At 46.6% G+C, this 21,669-nt stretch overlaps 2 pseudogenes; both read left to right on the top strand.

Annotated features, from left to right (window-relative positions):
• The window catches only part of LOC138072344 (olfactory receptor 5W2-like), a 150,556-nt pseudogene that overhangs the window by 20,356 nt on the left and 108,531 nt on the right, over positions 1-21,669 (top strand).
• On the top strand, positions 7,131-9,263 carry LOC138072343 (spermatogenesis-associated protein 31D3-like; annotated as a pseudogene).

Here is a 21,669-nt window from a genome sequence, read left to right as displayed (position 1 = left end):
CCTAGCTAGCTCCCTCAAGTGCTCCTGTCTGCAGTGTCCTGAAAAACTTAGAATGGGGGCCTGGCTAGAAAAACACAATAACAGCATGGATTACAAGTCCCCTGAAAGACTACAATCCGGCACACAAGGTTAATAACTCTAATTCCCCAAGGAGATATGAGATGATTGGAGGGACCAGGAAAAGCTGACTGGGGGAAAGAAGTTCAGTCCATACGCTTCTGTTTAGTAAAGTAGAGACCACAGTAAAAGAGTGAAAGAGTCTCAGCTCTGAGTGTTCTTACCTTGTCTTGAAGATAAAGACAAGCCCCCAAGATGATAACCTAGCAGTCAACGGTGACTGATGCCACTGACTTCATGGTGTCTGAAGAAGAAGGTATAACTCTGGGACCAAAGACAATCTCAGTCACTCCAAGCTTTGTGTATATTTTATTTAAAGTTAAGGTGACAGAAAAAGCTTCTGACATAGACATCAGAAGGGGGTAGGAGTGTACCCACCTCACTAATTTAAGCGGGGCCATATATACTTCTCAGCTAGCCTCTGAGAATAGACAAAAAACACCTCAAGGATCTGAGCATTTTGTCCAGACCCTTTCCTATCACATATATCCAAAGCTCAAAAAAAGGAATGTCCTTGAATCTGAGATACTGCTCCCTACAATGCCTACTTGTCTAAGGCAAAAGAATGTGAAAAAGAAAGAAAGTTTGCCTCCTTCTTAAAGGGGCTTTAGGCTTGGTCTCCTAATCAACCTGCTGGGACAGGTAAGTATACAGTTAAAATCAGAAAACTCTAATGTTGTAATGGTGGTGAGTAAAGCATTTGTATAACATACCACTGATAACTCATATAAGTATATGACTTATAAATTCAGTATGAAGGTCAAAAGATAAAGTATCAAAATAAAGATGACTACAAAATGAAATAATGGAACCATATTTGAAGAATTAGGTGAAAGTATGATACCAAGTCAACAAACAGAGAAACTCAATGAAAAGCTACAAATTAAAAAAGGAAACTAATATAAATTCTGGATTTGAAAACTAAAATAATTAAAATGAAAAATTGATTAGACAGGTTCAATAGCACATTTGAGATGCTAGCAGAAGTAATCCATAAAGTTGAAGATGGATTCATAGAAATCAGTGTAAAAACAAAGAGAAAAAATGTTGAGGGAAAATGATCCATGGCATCCATTCAGCACACCATCAAGTATGGAAGGAAAGAGACTATCAGAAAGCAGGGAGAGAAAGGGGAGGGAATAAAATTAGTTGTAGACATAATGGCTGAAAACTTATAAAATTGTGATGGAAAACAATTTTCAGAGGCAGTGTTTACCTCTAGAAAAATGAAACCAAACTGATCCACTCTAAGACAAATCTTGGTTAAAGTGTGGAAAAATCAGGAAAAAGTCTTGAAAGTAACAAGAGAAAAGCTGTTCTCCATATACGAGGGGAACACAGTAAGAGTAACCACTGACTTCCATCAGCAACAGCAGAGAGAAGACTGTGAGACGCCATATTCAAAGAGCTGAAAGAAAAAAATTGTCACCCAAGGATTCCATGTCTATAAAATCTATGCTTCAGAAAAGAAGGTAAAATAAAGATATTTCCTGATGAACAAAGACTGAGAGAATTTGCTGTTAGCAGTTCAACTTATAACAAATGCTGAAGGAAAATGTTTGAACTGAAACAAAACAAAACAAAACAAAACAAACCCTTGATCCTTAGATTTGAAACTGCTGGGCTGATTTGTTTAAAGGATGAGACAGGGTGCTCAGGGCTGGTGCACTGGGATGACCCTGAGGGATGGGATGGGGAGGGAGGTGGGAGGGGAGTTCAGGATGGGGAACACATGTACATTCATGGCTGATTCATGTCAATGTATGGCAAAAACCTAAAATATTGTAAAGTAATTAGCCTCCAATTAAAATAAATAAATTAATTAAAAAATAAAAAATTAAAAGATGTGTGGGTATGTGTATAGAATGTTTCAAAAGTTTTTCTTTAGTTTATTGATTTCAGAAACAAGGGTGCTGGCAACTTATGAAAAATTGACCTGAAGGTTTAACTATTTCTCTTTGCTTTATATTTGATTGCATTGTAAATTTCATATAATTTTAATCTAATTTTTAATTGCCTGTAGTTAATAAGAGAAACCCAAGAAAGACGATAGGCACTGAGGGAGGGCATCAGGGGGCAGGCAGACTGAAACCACAATCACAGACAACAGGCCAATCTGATCACACAGAGCACAGCCTTGTCTAACTCAATGAAACCAAGCCATGCCATGCGGGGCCACCCCAGACAGACAGGTCATGGTGGAGAAGTCTGACAGAATGTGGTCCACTGGAGAAGGGAATGGCAAACCACTTCAGTATGCTCGCCTTGAGAACCCCATGAACAGTATGAAAAAGAAACAGGTAGCACACTGAAAGAGGAACTCCCCAGGTCGGTAGGTGCCCAATATGCCCTGGAGATCAGTGGAGAAATAACTCCAGGAGAATGAAGGGATGGAGCCAAAGCAAAAACAACACACAGTTGTGGATGTGACTGGTGATAGAAGCAAGGTCCGATGTTGTGAAGAGCAATATTGCATAGGAACCTGGAATGTTAGGTTCATAAATCAAGGCAAATTGGCAGTGGTCAAATAGATGATAAGAGTGAACATCAACATTCTAGGAAATCAGTGAACTAAGATGGACTGGAATGGGTGAATTTAACTCAGATGACCATTATATCTACTACTGTGGGCAAGAATCCTTTAGAAGAAATGGAGTAGCCACCATAGTCAACAAAAGAGTCTGAAATGCAGTACTTGGATGCAATCTCAAAAACAACAGAATGATCTCTGTTTCCAAGGCAAACCATTCAATATCACGGTAATCCAGGTCTATGCCCCGACCAGTAATGCTGAAGAAGCTGAAGTTGAATGGTTTTATGAAGACCTACAAGACCTTTTAGAACTAACACCCCAAACAGATGTCCTTTTCATTATAGGGGACTGGAATGCAAAAGTAGGAAGTCAAGAAACACCTGGAGTAACAGGCAAATTTGGCCTTGGGTTATAGAATGAAGCAGGGCAAAGCTTCTTAGAATTCTGCCAAGAGAATGCACTGGTCATAGCAAACACTCTCTACCAACAACACAAGAGAAGATTCTACACATGGACGTGACCAGATGGTCGACACCGAAATCAGACTGATTATATTCTTTGCAGCCAAAGATGGAGAAGAGCTATACAGTCAAAAAAACAAGACCAGGAACTGACTGTGGCTCAGATCATGAACTCCTTATTGGCAAATTCAGACTGAAATTGGAGAAAATGGAGAAAACCACTAGACCATTCACGTATTACCTAAATCAAATCCCATATGACTATACCGTGGAAGTGAGAAATAAATTGAAGGGACTAGATCTGATAGATAGAGTGCCAGATGAACTATGGACGGAGGTTCGTGACATTGTGCAGGAGACAGGAATCAAGACCATTCCCAATTAAAAGAAATGCAAAAAAAGCAAAATGTCTGTCTGGGGAGGCCTTACAAATAGCTGTGAAAAGAAGAGAAGGGAAAAGGAAAGGAGAAAAGGAAAGATATATCCATTTGAATGCAGAGTTCCAAACAATAGCAAGGAGAGATAAGAAAGCCTCCCTCAGCAATCAATGCAAAGAAATAGAGGAAAACAATAGAATGGGAAAGACTAGAGATCTCTTCAAGAAAATTAGAGATACCAAGGGGACATTTCATGCAAAGATGGGCTCAATAAAGGACAGAAATGGTAGGGACCTAACAGAAGCAGAAGATATTAAGCAGACATGGCAAGAATACACAGAAGAACTGTACAAAAAAGATCTTCATGACCCAGATAATCACAATGGTGTGATCATTCACCTAGAGCCAGACATCCTGGAATGTGAAGTCAAGTGGGCCTTAGGAAGCATCACTACAAACAAAGCTAGTGGAGGTGATGGAATCCCAGTTGAGCTATTTCAAATCCTGAAAGATGATGCTGTGAAAGTGCTGCACTCAATATGCCAGCAAATTTGGAAAACTCAGCAGTGGCCACAGGACTGGAAAAGGTCAGTTTTCATTCCAGTCCCTAAGAAAGGTAATGCCAAAGAATGTTCAAACTACCGCACAATTGCACTCATCTCACATGCTAGTAAAGTGATGCTTAAAATTCTCCAAGCCAGGCTTCAGCAATACATGAACCGTGAACTTCCAGATGTTCAAGCTGGTTTTAGAAAAGGCAGAAGAACCAGAGATCAAGCTGCCAACATCAGCTGGATCATTGAAAAAGCAAGAGAGTTCCAGAAAAAATATCTATTTCTGTTTTATTGACTATGCCAAAGCCTTTGACTGTGTGGATCACAATACACTGTGGACAATTCTGAAAGTGATGGGAATCCCAGACCACCTGACCTGCCTCTTGAGAAACCTATATGCAGATCATGAAGCAACAGTTAGAACTGGACATGGAACAACAGACTGGCTCCAAATAGGAAAAGGAGTACATCAAGGCTGTATATTGTCACCCTGCTTATTTAACATATGCAGAGTACATCATGAGAAACGCTGGGCTGGAAGAAGCACAAGCTGGAACCAAGATTGCCGGGGGAAATATCAATAACCTCAGATATGCAGATGACACCACCCTTATGGCAGAAAGTGAAGAAGAACTAGAAAGCCTCTTGATGAAAGTGAAAGAGGAGAGTGAAAAAGTTGGCTTAAAGCTTAACAATCAGAAAACTAAGATCACGGCATCTGGTCCCATCACTTCATGGGAAATAGATGGGGAAACAGTGGAAATAGTGGGTGACTTTATTTTGGGGGGCTCCAAAATCACTGCAGATGGTGATTGCAGCTGTGAAATTAAAAGACACTTACTCCTTGGACAACATTGACAGCATAAAGCAGAGACATTACTTTGTCAACAAAGGTCCGTCTAGTCAAGGCTATGGTTTTTCCAGTGGCCACGTATGGATGTGAGAGTGGACTATAAAGAAAGCTGAGCACCAAAGAATTGATGCTTTTGAACTGTGGTGTTGGAGAAGACTCTTGAGAGTCCCTTGGACTGCAAGGAGATCCAACCAGTCCATCCTAAAGGAGATCAGTCCTGGGTGTTCATTGGAAGGAATGATGATAAAGCTGAAACTCCAGTACTTTGGCCACCTGATGTGAAGAGCTGACTCACAGGAAAAGACTCTGATGCTGGGAGGGATTGGGGGAGGAGGAGAAGGGGACGACAGAGGATGAGATGCCTGGATGGCATCACCGACTCACGTTGATGGACGTGAGTCTGAGTGAACTCCGGGAGTTGGTGATGGACAGGGAGGCCTGGCGTGCTGTGATTCATGGGGTCGCAAAGAGTCGGACACAGCTGATTGACTGAACTGAACTGAACCGAACTGAAGGTAGGATGGGAAGGCTCAGAGGAAGGGAGATGCATGAAGCTGAGGGGCTGGATGGTTAGGAGGGGCTGCAGTCCAGCCTCCTGCTCTGATACTCCCTCTTACGCCCAAGAGCCCTTTGTGGCCAGACCAGAGCTCTGTGAGGTGGGCCGAGTACATTAGTCCCCAGGTCACATCCTGTGCTTAGTAGCCAGAGGGCAGCAGTGTGATGCAGACAATGGAGAATCCTCTCTTTTCTCTGAAAAGCACTTTTGATATTTGACTGAACTCCAGTTTCACTTCCTGGGTGATCGATACAATCCTCACCTTTCTGTGTGGACTGGGGCTCTTTTTCCTGATCCTTCACTAACTTGAGTATAACCCATCCTTTCCTCCTCCTAGAAAACATGGAAACATCAGGAAGGTAAGGAACTCTTGGTCCAGATTTACAAGCACATATTTCTGTTTTTTTCTATTATTATTTTCACTTTTCTGAGTCAACTAATATGACCCTTGAGATGGAAAAGAACAGGACATGTATTCTCAAGAAAGAATAGATGGTCATCCCTCTAGGGACAAACCAGGCTGGGCAGAGATATAGTGAACACTAGGATTTCTGTTAAAAGATCTCAACCCCTGTATCCAGGTAGGTAGGTGGCTCCAAGAAAGTCCCAAACACAGTGACCAGAGGCCAATGACTGAATTCTGAGTTGAATCTCAGCCAGAGGACAGACTCCTGAGCACTAGCTCAGCAGCTGTGAACAGTGTCTCAGACAGCACTGGCCTGCTGGCAGTACTGAAGCCCCGAGAGCCTCAGAGCAGGAGCTGGGAAGTGGGGAGGCTGGTATCAGGAAGCAGAGACCTGCCTGATGGAGCTCGGATTCACCCATAGTCTGAGAATGTGTGTATTTCTTGAACAGAGGAACAGTGAAGAAAGAAGTCTAGAGTGAATCTCATATTGAAAATCCTTTATGTCCTTCAAAGAAGGAAAACATTTCATCCATTTAAAAATGAGTGAAAGGAAAGAAGAGTCACAGAGCTGTCAGTGAAATGCAGACAGTCATATCATGTATGGATGCTGGTGTCTGATGCTTGTCTAGAGAGAGGAGACTGAGATTTGGATTCTAAGTCCTCATTGTCTCTCTCAGCATTGAATGGAGCAGAGGGGAAAAAGCAGAAGCATCAAGAGAAATGGAGCTCTGAAAGGTGAGTTCTGACGTCCAGCCATGAGAGCCCCCAGAGTTAGTCCCCACTTTTCTGGCCATGAGAACCCAGCTCCACAGACTCTGAGAGGGGCCAGTGGCAGGACTTCTCCCTTGAGAAACAGAACTCCCAGGGAGGCTTCTGGGAAGGAGAATACTACCCAGATACCTGAATGAAGCTGTGAGGGGCCTGGAAAAGGCTCTGTACCAAAGGGCATGTGGGGTGCATTGGACAAATAGCACCCACACTGGGAGGTGAGCCCTCGAGGACTCGTAGAACACATGATTTTACTTTGCTCAGATTCAACTGTAGAGTGGTGCCTGCCCGTCCTCCCCATAGGCAAGCTGTGAGGGCATCAAGGGGTGATGAATATGGAAACACTTTGTAAACAATAAACCTTTCCTGAGCTTCACCATCACTGTCAGGGATTGTGTGGCCTTAGACACAGGTGCTTGGTCTCCAGTCTCCCAATGGTGTCCCCTTGAAGTGACAGTGCACTCAGCTCCCTTTTAGACCCCTAAAGGCTCCTATGTTCACCACCATGACCCAGTATGCCGATTTTCAGCTTGAAGAGATTGCCAGGAAGCACTGGAAGAGGTCTGGGACCTGACTTCACTTCTGGAAATCTTCCCTTTCTTTTCTAGGCGGTTCTTCCTCCTAAAGCCTAAGGTGTGGCCCCAGGGATACTGGGAGCCTGGGGCTGAGCTGAGAGGGGGAGTCCTGGGGGCAGGGTATGGCCAACGTCCTGGGGTGAGGGACAGCAGGAGCATTGTGAAGTCAGCACTGGGGCCGCGACAGACTGGGGGGTGCAGACGCCCACCCCTGCCCGCGCTGCCCAGTCCTGGCCCCAGGGCTCCTGGCTGCAGCTTGTTCCTCATGTCTCCTGCAGACACCTAGGGAGGTTCCCTGAGAAGGGAGGCTTTGATCAGCTCTCATGTAAATATTCACCTGGTGAGGCGTGCCAACCAGTTCCTGCTGGAGCCCACCAACCATGCAGGGAAGAGGCAGCTCCCACCATCTCCCCAGCTCCTCTGACCCAGTGTCCCCTACCTTGGGCTCCTATCATTTCTCCAGGCTCAGTGACCTCCTCGGTTTCCATTCCCTCACATTCATCCCTGAGTGCTTCTCCAACACCAGAGCCTTTATTTCCACTGGAGAGCCTTTCACCCTGGCCACTTGCCCTGTCCCCTTCCTCGCCAAGCCCCTCTCATGCGAGAGCCTGCCCTCCAACACCTGCCTCTGCCCCACCGCCATCAGGCTCCACGCTGAGTCCCACTCAAGGTGACTCCATGGCACTTGCACTGGCACTGTCCCGCACAGGGCATCTCCACACTCCCCTTAAAGACCAGCTATCTCAGGCATTGTCTGTTCAAGCAGTCTTGTATCAGCCCTGGCATGGTGACAGGAGGCAGCCAAAGCCTGGAGCTTCTCCACCTTGACACATTTAGAATCCAATCAAGACCACCTTCCCAGCCACTCACCAAAGGCCTCGTTTTGGGGAGACCCCACAAATAGGCAGGTAGAGGCTGGTGGCCTCTCTTTTGTCAACATGGATGTCCAGAAGATGCTGGAGATACTAACCACCAAGAGGATAGAAGGGAAGATTTGGAAGGAGGAAAATGAGGAGGAGGCATGCTATCACCTAACTTCATTGGGGAAGAGGATCAAGTCACTCGGTGACAAGCAGGACACCTTGGGTCACCAAAACCTCTGAGCATAAAAGGCAAACTGGAACAGCTGCTTGTTCCCAAGAAGCCCTGATATCCTGACACTTTGGGGAACCATCTACAGAAGACACACAGTTATCTCTTCGAGGGTTACCCCGTTTTGCACAGTGAGAGTCTGGTGGCTACTGTCATAGTACCTGGGTCCCCTCTTGAGTTATGCCCTGTCTTAACAATGAGTATTCTAAGGACAAACCATTCCAAATTTCATCAAAAGTAACTTCACAACTGACACTGGCCCAGCACTTGACTCAACCTGTGGCCCAGGATGAATCTCAAAACAAGACTCCATCCATGTCCCAGGTGCAACCGTCACCTCTGCGTCACATGGAGATGCAGGCCTGCCCCCAATCCTGGCTCCAACCATGCCTCTCAGTCACCACCTCAAGTTCACATGGAGAACCAGGCTCAACCACTAACCTTGACTCCAACCATGCAGCAGTTTCAACCTCCACCTCAGGCTCCCATGGAGATCCAGGCCTGACCCAAACCCTTGACTCCAGACATGCCCCAGTGTCAAGCACAAGCTCAGGCACAGTTACAGACCACTCTCCGTCAATCACCCTCTCTCCGAGTCTGACCATCTTCTCAACACCAGATTGGGTCCTGTGAAACATCTTGCTCTACAGTCTCAAAATAAGGCATAATCTTTCATCTCAAATGCAACTGAAAACCTGGAATGTCACTTTTGGAAAAAGCAACTAGAAAGAGGAAGAGCTTTACCCTCTTTTGTTAATAAATCTCAGCAAGTCTTTAGCCAGGTTACTCCTAATCTTCCCCAGGAGAACAGGTCTTTCTGGGCCCACAGCTCTGTCTCCATCCTTCCTGAGGATTTGGCCAGCCCTGAGGTTTGGGAGGAACCAGAGCACCAGTTTTCCAAAAGGTTCATGCAGCAACAGTTTGGCCTGCCCTGCAGAATTCAAGCATCTCAGAAACTGATGCAGCCTTAGAATAAATTCCCAAGGCCTTGTCAGGCACAGGGCTGGGAGGGGCCCTCAAAGACCTCTGCAGGTTGAGGCAAAATCAGCCAGGACACAGAGAAGATGAGGTCCAAGTGCCCAGCACGAATCCCACCTGCAGTATGATGTAGGGCAGAGTGTGGGGAGGATCCTATAAGATCTGTACCTGATCTCAGCCAACCCTCCAGTGAATGATCCAAGAGTGAAACCTGAGTCAGAAAGAAAGGTGAGCCTCAGCATAAAGCCTCCAGCAGTCTTACGGGTCCTTACAGGGAGGAAGGCACAGCAGATCCATGAGACTGAGATCCCTGTGAATGTCTATAGTTCGAGATTTGTTGACAACCTTGTTTTAGACATTCTTGGAGAGACACATGCTCCCATGGAGACAGAAAGTCCACACTCCTCTCAGCATGGGGAAGCCTCCATGAACAACTCCCTTGAGTCTGTTGTTCTCAGTCCTGACATTCAACAGGAGCTGGAAACACATGTAGTAAAGTTGAGGGTGAGGCACAGGTGGGACCTGGGCTTCAAGGTCCTCAAGTTCATGCTTAGCTTGAAGCTGAAAAAGGCTCAAGGGTCCACCTTGAAGGCCACCTGGCAATCTGAGGACACCTCAATAGCTCTGTTAACCAAGGGAAAACCTCCTCAGCCCCATGCAAGATAGCGGTAACAAGAGGGGCAAATCCCTCCCTGGAGAGGCCCCTCCCCACTCCCTCACAGGTGAGTGAGGAAGCCCAGGGGGCTCTGGGAGGACCCACAGCTGGTGACACCCATAAGCCCTCAGAGGCCCCTCTGCACAGAAAGCTAGCTGCTTTCTCACGCCGCCGCATACAGTTTAGTGACCAGAAACTGGCATGGTGCCTCTGCCATGGCAGCTGACAAAGGCAGCCGGGAGCCCAGTTCTCGTTCAGCAACGGCCAGCAGCGAGTCACAGGAGGAAGCGGGGGATGAGCCTCCCCAGAATCTTACTCTGTCGTGACTGTAGTAAGATACATCTTCCAGGTGACAAGAACAAGAGCCTGTGGAAGGAGACCCTGCTGGAGAAGAGACTTTGGAACCTAGTGTGTGGGTCAATTCCCTACTCATTAATATGAATGTGAAGAGTCCACGATCTCCAAGGTCCGATTGAAGACCTTCATTGAATACAAAGTCTGTTGCCTCAAATCTGGAAGATCTAAATGTTGAGGCAGTTTCAAAAGCTTGAATTCCAAGGGTTCACATATCAGCAGAATCAGAACCGAGGCTGGGCCACCAGTCTGCTCCTTCAGAACTGTGCCACGGATACACTTCTCCAAGACTGTCACTCAGATAAGTTTCTTGCTGCAAACATCTTGGCTTCTAAGGAATCTCTGTCTTGTTCCCAAACCTTGTTCAGAGGAGACACATCCATGTCCAATTCCCAGACGCTCTATGCTGTTACGTCAAGTGGAGGCAGCAGCCAGGGGCAGCAGGTGGCCCTGAGATGGGAGACCAAATATAAGAGCCAGAGGAAGAAGTGTGTCCCCACTGAAGGGAGAGAGGCATATAGGAGTCCCAAATTAGGACAGCATCAAAAAGGACTGGCGGAACGAACGGCCACCAGGTCCCAGGGATTAGTCACTCTGGCCAGGAAAAGCAATGAACCGAGTCCCTAGGAAGCAAGTTTCAACAGTTAATCCTGCAGAGTGGATAGGTTCTTTCAGAAAGCTGCTTCAAAAAAAAGGATTAATCTCCTTCTTCAGGGGATTTCCCCCAGTAAATGCAAAGAATCAGAAGGGCCCCTGCCACAAGGCAAGCCTGAAACAGCCACAGCCCAGAGCCAAAGTCAACCATGGACAGCAGGGCTGTTGAGGCCAGACTCTCATGACAGCTGTAGGACAAGATCCTAAATGAGAAGATGGTGCTTCACCACAGACCACGTGCCTTGGAGTTAAATTGGTAAAAGCAGAATTCCGGGACTCATTAGGTCCACATTACTGCCACCAAAGATTTTTCCTCCGACCAAGAGCAAACGAGTCAGAAGCGATACAGCCCATGATTACCAAGTTACCCCATGGGCTATAGCTCTCCAAAAGAGAGTAAGTGGACCAGTCCCAGGGACAGCAAGTGGGCCCTCTCACCCAGGGAGCCAGGTCCCCTTCCAGGCAGAACCTGGCATCATGGCTCAAGAGTGCATGTATCACAGGCCATTCCCTCCACTGTCCAAGGCACTCTCTCCTTCAGAAACATGCCCTTTTTGGTCAATCAGAACATGCTTTTCACAGCATTCCTGTTAGGAAAACTCGATTCCAAGGAATAAATGCTTATCTTACAGAGACTATTCTTTTTTCTCATATTAGCATATCCTCTGCATGCTAATAGCGTCTTGTTACTACAAATATTTTTGCTTCCTGAAATAAATGTTTTTCTTATGAGATCTGGTGGCCTCTGTCTGCACCCTGCTGGGAGAAAGGCAATGGATAATGGCCCACTCTTTCCAAAGGTGCCTGCTTTGGCTTTCAGGTGGGATGGGGCCATGGAGGGAGGTACACCCCAGTGTGGATACTCGCCTTCACCCCAGTTCCTTCACGGCACCTTCAGTTTCCATGATCTCAGCATTACAGAAACATCCATAGCATTCAGAACACATCAAGGTGAACTAAACCTAAAGACCTCCCCCTTTTCAGGATCTGGCTCTGTCTTCTCCTGCTCTCTCTCTACCTGGAAATTGTGGAGCTGTAGGGGGAGGGGCTGTTCAGAGGCTGAAATTTCCCTCAGGCTCAGAAAGTGTCAGAGACAAACTCACATGTCAGAATAAGAAGGGGCGTTTGGGGGCAGTGCTGGTCCTGAGAGAGAGGTGGGAGAACCTTGTCCTCATGTCATGGTGGGATAGATGAGGTTGCCCTGAAAGCCCCTCCTCTCCCAGGAGGAGCTGGAATGAGATGTGCCAGGCCTGTCACCCTACCTCTGTCTTTCTCATGCTCTGGAGCAGAGTTGAGGATGAGGACCACAGACTCCCAGCTCTGAGGATGTGTGGTGGGGAACATGCAGGCCCCCCAGAGCCAGTCCACCCCTGCCCTAGAGGAGAGGACGGCCCTGCTCAGAGCTCCCACCTGCGCTGGGAGAATGAACAAGGGGCACGGCTATGTGTGCAGTCACCTCATGGTCTGAGGGTGGGACGCTGTGCCCCTAGGGTGGGATGTGGGGAAGGAGGCAGGGGGCAGAGGTGCCCACTGAGGGCAAAGAGACCAAGGAGCCCCTGGCATCCCACCACCATCTACAGGCCCAGAGGAAAGAAGTTAGGGGCCTGGTGGCTCCTGGTGGCCCCACCCCAGAGTCTCCCCTCTACTCCAGCTCCAAGAGCTCAGACAGAGGAAAAACACCTGCAGCTCCTCCACAGAAGGCCAGGCTGCCAGAGGTAACAGAACCTCCGAGAAGGGAAGCTGCACGTCTCCACAATGTAAATAATCAGATTTCAAAGGACGGGGAGCCCAGGACAGACTCGTGGTATGTGATTTCTATCTACACGTGTGGCCCAAGGAGGCTCCCAGGGACAGGTGGGGGGCTCAACAGGCCCAGGGACTGTGCAGGGGTCATAGCAAGTCTCACCTGCTCTCAGCCTCACTCATCCCAGAGCCCTGAGAGGGAAGAGACCAGCAGACAGGATGTGTCACCGAGCAGAGAATGAGGGTGCCGTCAGCTTTCCTCCCCAGGGCCCACCCACACAGGAAAGTGGGGAGACGAGCAATCCCCTAGAACAATTTGGGGCTCTATGTCACAGTCACTGTCATGGTGGAGAGACCTGCTCCTGGAGGGGGTCCCCGATCCAGGAGCCAGCAGGAATGGCCCCGCCTCCATGCCTGTCAGGACCCCCACCTGTGGGACCAGGCCCGGGGCTGTGGGTGCAGAGGACACGGGCCTGCTTGTGCTGTGTTTTCTCCCTGGGGCGTCCTGCCTCTGCACCGCATCCTCCATGGTGGGCATGGAGGCTCAGCCAGGGTCTGAGGGAAGGGGTGTGTCCTAGGTCATCGAGTGCCCCCAAGAGTTCACAGAGGGGAGCACAGAGCACGGATCCTGAGCCCGCCTCATGCCAGGTCCTCTCAGAGGCGCCCAAAGGTGAGTGCTGAGTCGGGGGGGCTGGAACTAAGGAGCCTGTCTGGAGCAATGACGCAGAGGGACACTGACAGAACAGCAAGGAACCAGATGTGGAGAGGCCCTTGCCCTTCTCCTGCCGTGAGGTGCAGAAAGGACAGCAATGGAGGGTCCCCCTCAAAGAGTGGGTCAGACCCACACTGACCCCAGAGAGGGACCTCCCACATCCCCACACTGATCCAGCACAGGGCCCCCCAAAACCCCACACAGAGACCTAGACAGACCCACACTGACCCCAGAGAGGGACCTCTGACAGACCCACAGTGTCCCCAAACAGAAACCTCCCACACAGCCACACTGACCTTTCACAGGGCCCTCCCAGAGCCCCACGCTCACCCCAGACAGGGACCTCCCACTGCCCCACACTAACTCCACACAGGGATCTGCCACAGACTCACAGTGACCCCACACAGGGACTCCACTACCCTCACATGGAATCTGCACAAATCCACACTGATCCTGTATGGAGTCAACCACAGATTCACACTGATCATGCTTACAGATCTCTAAAACACCCACACTGACCCCATAGAGAGACCTCTGACAGACCCACGCTGACCCTACACAGAGGCTCCACTAACCCCACACAGGAATCTTCCACAATCCACACTAACCCCACACAGGGGTCAAACACAGATTCACATTGATTCTGCTCAGGGATCTCTAGAACACCCACACGGACCCTACACAGAGAACTGACTGATGCACATTTATCCCACTAGGAGCCTTTCACAGACCCACACTGACCCCACACAGAGCCCTCAGACAGACCCACACTGACCTCACACAGGACCCTCTCACAAACCCACATGGAGTAATCTTACCCAGAGTCCTCTCAGATCATTGTACAGAGACCTCTCTTGTGACCCCCACACAGACCTCACAGGCATTCTTTAGGATCTGAGCGTACACCCTTTGATAGTTCATGGTAAGCCTGATATCACTTAACAAACCATATGTATTGATGTTTGGAATGTAAATTGGTACAACAAATATTTAAAATAGAATGGCAATTCCTCAGATAATAAAATTAGAATAGCATGTGATCCAGCAATTTCACTTCTGGTCATACAGCAAAAGGAAACAAAGTTTTTAACCCTAAAGAGTTATAGGTTTTAACCCTAAAGAGTCACAGTAACAACTTGGAGAGAAACTTCCTGTTTGTCGTGGTGAATCCATAAAGAATACATGATAATATGTGATACACACACACGCACACAAATATACATACATAACATACACAATGGGATATTATTTAGCCTAAAAAAGTAAATCCTGACATTCGCAAGAATATGAATGAACCAGGAGATCATTATGCTAAATAATATAAACCTAACAGCAAAAAGATACGTATGTGTGGAATCTCAGTTCAGTTCAGTCTCTCAGTCATGTTTGACTCTTTGCGACCCCCTGAATTGCAGCACACCAGACCTCCCTGCCCATCATCAACTCCCGAAGTTCACTCAAACTCAAGTCCATTGACGTGAGTCGGTGATGCCATCCAGCCATCTAATTCTCTGCCGTCCCCTTCTCCTCCTGCCCCCAATCCCTCCCAGCATCAGAGTCTTTTCCAAGAAGTCAACTCTTCGCATGAGGTGGCCAAAGTATTGGAGTTTCAGCTTTAGCATCATTCCTTCCAATGAACACCCAGGGCTGATCTCCGTTAGAATGGACTGGTTGGATCTCCTTGCAGTCCAAGGGACTCTCAAGAGTCTTCTCCAACACCACAGTTCAAAAGCATCGATTCTTCGGCACTCAGCCTTCTTCACAGTCCAACTCTCACATCCATACATGACCACTGGAAAAACCATAGCCTTGACTAGATGGACTAAAAAACAAAAAATGGAAATCAAAGGACACAGTAGAAATTGTCTGTAGGTGATCCTGGGGGGATTCAAAACAGGTCTAGAAGCAGATACAAACATTCTGTTATGAAATGAGAAATAAAATGAAGGAATAAGGCCCGAGGAGCTAATGTATAACATGGTGACTATAATTTATCATACTGTGTTCTGCCACATCATGGATTGCGGCCTTTTGTGGTGATGGGCCTGTGTAACTCAATGAAGCTCTGAGCCTGCTGTGAAAGACCAGCCAAGACAGACGTGTCATGGTGGAGAGCTGTGACAAACCGTGATCCACTGGAGGACAGAATGGAAAATCACTCCAGAATTCTTGCTGTGAGAATCTCATGAGTGGTATGAGAAGGCAAAAAGATATGACTCCAGAAGATGAGCCCCCCAGGTCAGAAGATGTCCAGGACACTCCTGGGGAAGAGCAGAATGCAATTACAAATAACTCCAGAATGAATGAAGCAGCTGTGCCAAAGCAGAAATGGTGCCCAGGTGTGGAAGTATCTGGTGGTGAAAGTAAAGTCTAATGCTGTAAAGAACAATATTGCATAGGAATTTGGAATGTTGAGTCCGTGAAGCGCAAGGTAAATTGGATGAGGTCAAGCAGGAAATGGGCAGAGTGAACCTCAACATCTTAGGAACTACTGAACTAAAATAGGAATGGGAGAATTTAACTCAGATGACCATTATATCTGCTACTGTGGATAAGAATCCCTTCGAAGACACAGAGTACCCCTCATAGTCAACAAGAGTCCAAAAGAGCAGTACTTGGGTGCACTTTCAAAAACAACAGAATGATCGTACTTTGTTTCTATGACAAAGCATTGAACATCACAGCAATCCAAGTCTATTCCCTAACCACTGATGCTGAAGAAGCTGAAATTGAATGGTTCTATGAAGACCTACATGACCTTCTAGAATTAACACCAAAAAAAAAGATGGCCTTTTCATCATAGAGAAAGGAAAAACATAGGAAGCCAAGAGATACCTGGAGTAACAGGCAAGTTTGGCCTTAGAATACAAAATGAAGCAGGGCAAAGGCTAACAGAGTTTTGCCAAGAGACTACACTGGTCATAGAAAACTCCCTCTGCCAACAACACAAGAGATGTCTATGCAAGAACATCATGAAATGTCAATGCCAAAATCAGATTGATTATATTTTTTGCTATTGTTCGGTCATTCAGTCATGTCCAACTCTTTGCCGCCTCATGGACTGCAGCACACCAGGCTTCCCTGTCCTTCACTCTGTCTGGAGTTTGCTCAGATTCGTGTCCATTGAGTTGGTGGTGCGATCTAACCATCTCATCCTCTGCTGCACCCTTCTTTTTTGGCCTTCAGTCTTTCCCAGCATCAGTGTCTTTTCCAGTGAGTCAGCTCTTTGCATCAGGTGGCCAAAGTATTGGAGCTTCAACTTCAGCATCAGTCCTTCTAGTGAATATTCAGGATTGATTTCCTTTAGGATTGACTGGTTTGATATCCTTTCTGTCCAAGGGACGCTCAAGAGTCTTCTCATCAGGTGGCCAAAGTATTGGAGCTTCAACTTCAGCATCAGTCCTTCTAGTGAATATTCAGGATTGACTGGTTTGATATCCTTTCTATCCAAGGGACTCTCAAGAGTCTTCTCTCCAGCACCACGATATAAGAGCAGCAATTCTTCAGGCCTCAGCCTTCTTTAAGGTCCAACTCTCACATCCGTGCACAATTTCTGGAAAAACCATAGCTTTGACTATATGGACCTTTGTTGGCAAGTGATATGTTTGCTTTTTAATATGCTCTCTAGGTTTGTCATAACTTTTCCTCTAAGGAGCAAGTGTTTTTTAATTTCATGAGCAGTCACCATCTGCAGTGATTTTGGAGCCCAAGAAAATAAAGTCTGTCACTGTTTCCATTGTTTCTCCATCTATTTGCCATGAAGTGATGGGACCGGATGCCATGATCTTAGTTTTTTTAATGTTGGATTTTAAGCCAGCTTTTTCACTCTCCTCTTGCTCCTCTTTGATTATATTCTTTGCAGTCAAAGACAGAGAAGCTCTATACAGTCAGCAAAAACAAGACAGGGAGCTGACTGTGGTCCAGATCATGAACTCCTTGTCACAAAATCCTGGCTTAAATTGAAGAAAGTAGGGAAAACCACTAGGTCAATCAAGTATGACCTAAATCAAATCCTTTATGATTATACAGTGGAGGTGACAAGTGGATTGGAGGGATTAGATCTGGTAGACAGAGTGCCTGAAGAACTGGACGGAGATGCGTAACTGTACGTAAGACAGCAACAAAAGTCATCCTAAAGATAAAGAAATGCAAGAAGGCAAAATGGTTGTCTGCGGAGGCAAATAGAAGCGGGAAAAGTAGAAGCACTGACAGATTTTATTTTCCTGGGCTCCTAAATCGCTGCAAGATTTCATTTAACTTCTATTGAACCTATGAGCATCAGTTTACAAAAGAGGTTCAATAAAAGTTGGATTTCTGGCAAATAGAACAAATTAAGCTCACATATATATATGGCTATATATTTACAGAAAGGCACTTAATGGTATCTGTTTAGCCTTAACAAATCAATTTCAAAATTACTTTACCCTCTTTTCAAAATCTGCATTTTAAAAAGATAGCAGAGATGAGAGTTCCTGAGAAGACCAGATAGGACTTTTTGCATCTCAAAAATATAGGCATGTTTTCCTTGGATGACTTTGTTTCCCGCCCCCCCCCCACCCCTTTATTTTTTTGATAATTATAAGCCTCTTAAGATAAATAAGGAAGGTTTGGTGAGTGGTATCTATTAGAAACTCCATCAACTTCTTACCTACTGTCAAAGTTACCCAGGACCCTTGTGGGGAAATTGAAATAGGATGCTTCAAGTCCAAGGGAGTCCTCTGGCCTATTACAGGATATTAGTGCAAGGGAAACTGCCCTGCTGTGGAAGTGGCTTCTGGGTACCGTCAAGTCTTACATGGTGATACCAGACAAGGTCCCTGTGTGCCAGGGGAGAGCATAGAACCTACTACTTAATCTCCACAGGTAGGGGAAATAGGAGGTGGTGAATATGTTGATGGCATGGGGGGAAAGGGCAGTTGGAACAAGTACCAGTGTCGCCTGCTTGACTACTGGGGAGCTGGATAGACTGGAGGGGTTAAGTTTTGAAGTAACATGTCCCCACTCTCACTTTTTCCCTCTTTCCTTATAGAACAGGTTTCCTGGGTTTCCTTTCAAACTGCTGCACAGAAGGTGGGAACTCTCCAACTACTCTTCTTCCTGATGCCGTAGCATAAATGCTTCTACATATGGAATCAAATCTCTTTTCCCTGCTTTTTTGCAAAACACTTCTAACTACGAGAGCCATGCAGGGGCTCTCTTTTGATCCTAACACATATTAGGTCCACACCCTACCTGTTACAATGGTATATCACGTCTTAGACATAGGCTCATGGCTAGGTTTTGCCCATTTATCTAATATATGTCCCAAAGGGGTCTCCTTCAGGATAAATGGAATATTTCTCATTTCTATAAGTCTGATGCCAAAGCACAAACGACACAAATTCTAACACAGAAAGCCCAAGCAAATTCCAGCATCGGTGCACACAAAAGCAAACCGAAACCAATGAACTAGCTTTCAAATCAAATAGACTTACCCTACAAAGCCAGTGAACTGCTTCCCAAACCAGGTAGAGGCCATTACAATTCCTTTCTCCAATCGGGTGCCCCAGTTAAACAAATTGGCTTGTCCTGTAGGGGTAAAGCCCAAAATGAGGGAGAAATATGATTCCGGTGTGCACAATGGCATGACTTACCCTACAAAACTGAGTCCATCACCTCGCAGAAGTTTGTTGTTTCCTTGCTTAACTGCCAAGTGCTGGGGCAGTCAGTGCCATTTCAGGGAATTTTGAAGGGAAGATCTTCAGGAAAATGGCCCTAGCAACTGCTAGGATCTTGCCCCAGTACTCCCTGACTAGGGCCGGCTAGGCTGGAAAACCGGGGCTCCTGACTGGCTCACCAAATTTGTTTCTGAGTCCAGGCTCTTTCTGCTTGTAGTGTGACAGACCATAAATTGGGACAAGGAAGAATGACTTTATTCAGAAAGCTGGCAGACCAAGGAGATGGCAGACCAGTCTCTTAAAAAAATATATCTTATCAGGGTCTGGGTTCCAGTTTCTTTTATAGAATAGAGATGGGGCAGAGCTGAGGAATTAAAGGAAAAGTAAAGAAAAGGTGATAAGTCTTCCCAAATATCTCCTGAATAGCCAAGCTCTGGGAAAGGATGTGGTAATATCTTCTTTCTTGCAGCTATTCAAAGGTGGCCAGGGTCAGGATGTTTCTCTAAACAAAGGCACTTTGGTTTAACAGGCAGAGACAGTGTTCCCTGAGGCAAACCATTATGTATAGACAGTACCCTTTCAGTGAACAAAAGCAATGGGAAGCAAAGGTCAAGTGAAAGAAACAGACTCAACAGAAGTCAGATTTTGTTTTTTCCTGTAACAGCACTACTTATCAATAAACCATCCGTATATTCCTGCAGAGTACCCTTATGAAGACTCAGTTCCTTTGCATTCCCCAAAAGATGGGGGCTGTCCTGTAAACCCTGTGGGAGCACTGTCCAGGGATATTGAGTAGCCTCCAGGGTGTCAGGGTCCCTTCATTCAAAGGCAATAAGGTATTGAGAGTCTGGATGTAGGAAAATACAGATAAATGCATCTTTGTGGTCCTAAATATATACTGAGTGCTTCCTGGGACTTGGTTGAGGAAAGTGCGTAGGTTTGGCAGCAGTGGGTAACTAGGGATGAGTGGCTCGTTCACTGCTCATGAGCCTTGAACAACTGATATTCCCTATTAGGCTCCTGAATGGTGCAGGGTGGGGGTGGGGAGGATGGGGTGTTACAAGGGGATTGGCAGGGCCTAATGAGTCTGTATTTTAGGAAATCGGGGAACAGCAGTTGGATTTCCTTCATGGCCCCAAGTTTTAAAGGATATTGTTTTTTCCAGGGGTGTTTCCCCAGACCTAAACCTTATTTTTATTGGAGGAACATGTTTTCCCTTTCCTGGTCCTGAGCTATCCCAAATTGCAGGATCTATTTATTCTCTGATTTTGGGGGGAATATTTTGATGACCAGCAGGTGGGTCATCTGGGGTTGCTAATAGATGGAATCTCTGCTTGAATTCTCTACCTTCTTGGACTTCACCCCATCTTAATAATCTACTCGCTCCTATCTTATTTATCAAATCTTCTGAGAAGGGGGACGTGGAACTCTGGAATATACAAAAGGGAGTGAGTAGTAATAATGGACCGGACTCCTCAGGTGAGGGAAGATGTAACTGCCTTCCCTTTGACAATCCGTCAGCTCCCATCACAATACAGTCTCAGTTGGAGAGAGGGCCAAGTCAGAACAGAGCAGGCAGCTCCAGTGTCTACCAGAAATTCAGTTCTCCTACCTGCCATACCAGGGGTGACCCAAGACTCCTCTGGAGTAACGAGGATGGATCAAGTGGAATCTGGAGCCAGGCAGGTGCTCAGGCCCCAACGGCGACAGTTGGGATTGTCCCTTAGGCATCCCACAGGAGGGCAGGGACATTCCCCTTGCAGTGCCTCCCTTTATGACAAAAGGCACATTGGTTCAAGCCCAGACAGCTTCTTTGCCATCTGCCCAGACATCTCAGCCCTCCAGGGTCCACTCGAGGCAGCAGGTGAATCACAGCACCAAAAATTGTTTTCTTTACTAGCCCCTTATCTTTATTGGCCTCGTCCAAGTTTTGGTTACTACAGACCTTGAATGCCTCCTCTACCAAGATTGACAACGGGGTTGGGAGTCTAGCCTCACATTTTTGTAATTTTCTCCTTATATCAGAAGTAGCCTGGGTGATAAAATGCATGGCAAATAGCATCCTCCCTTCTGTGGACAGAGGCTTTCCTGAAGGCCTCTGTTACCCAGTTCAGGGAGACTGCCAAGTTTTCATCTCTTTCCTGTGTAACCTTTCAGATCTTATCATAATTTACAGGTGAAATTTAAAGTTTCACCATAAACTTTTTCATTCCTTCTGATAGACAAGTAATGCGATGTCTCACCCTAGCCTGACCTATACGATCTTCACAGTCCCAGTGTGAGTCATGTTCTGGGCATGCATCCCCACCCACCTGATAAATTTGGTGGATGAATCAGTGGCCCACTGCTTGTTTCCTCGCCTTCCTCAGAATATGCCCCTTTACAGCCGGGCTGTAACTGTAGGCCAGAATAACCATGATGTCCTGCCAGGTGAGAGAGAATGTCAACTCCCGCCTGATAAATTCATCCCTCAACTTTTCAGGGTTCTCTGAGAACCTGTGAAACCTCTCCTTACAGATTCCTAAGTGTCCCATTCAGAAGGGGACATGCACTCTAGTCGTCTTTCTGTTCCCTTCAGCCGCTTCCCAAAGTGGGTGAAGGCCTTGTGGGGCAGAGGCGGGGGC

This window comes from Capricornis sumatraensis, unplaced genomic scaffold (assembly GCF_032405125.1).
Source record: "Capricornis sumatraensis isolate serow.1 unplaced genomic scaffold, serow.2 scaffold7, whole genome shotgun sequence".
NCBI classification, from domain to species: domain Eukaryota; kingdom Metazoa; phylum Chordata; class Mammalia; order Artiodactyla; family Bovidae; genus Capricornis; species Capricornis sumatraensis.
The sequence above is the reverse complement of the archived record's forward strand: the minus strand, read 5'-3'. Positions and strand labels throughout refer to the sequence as shown.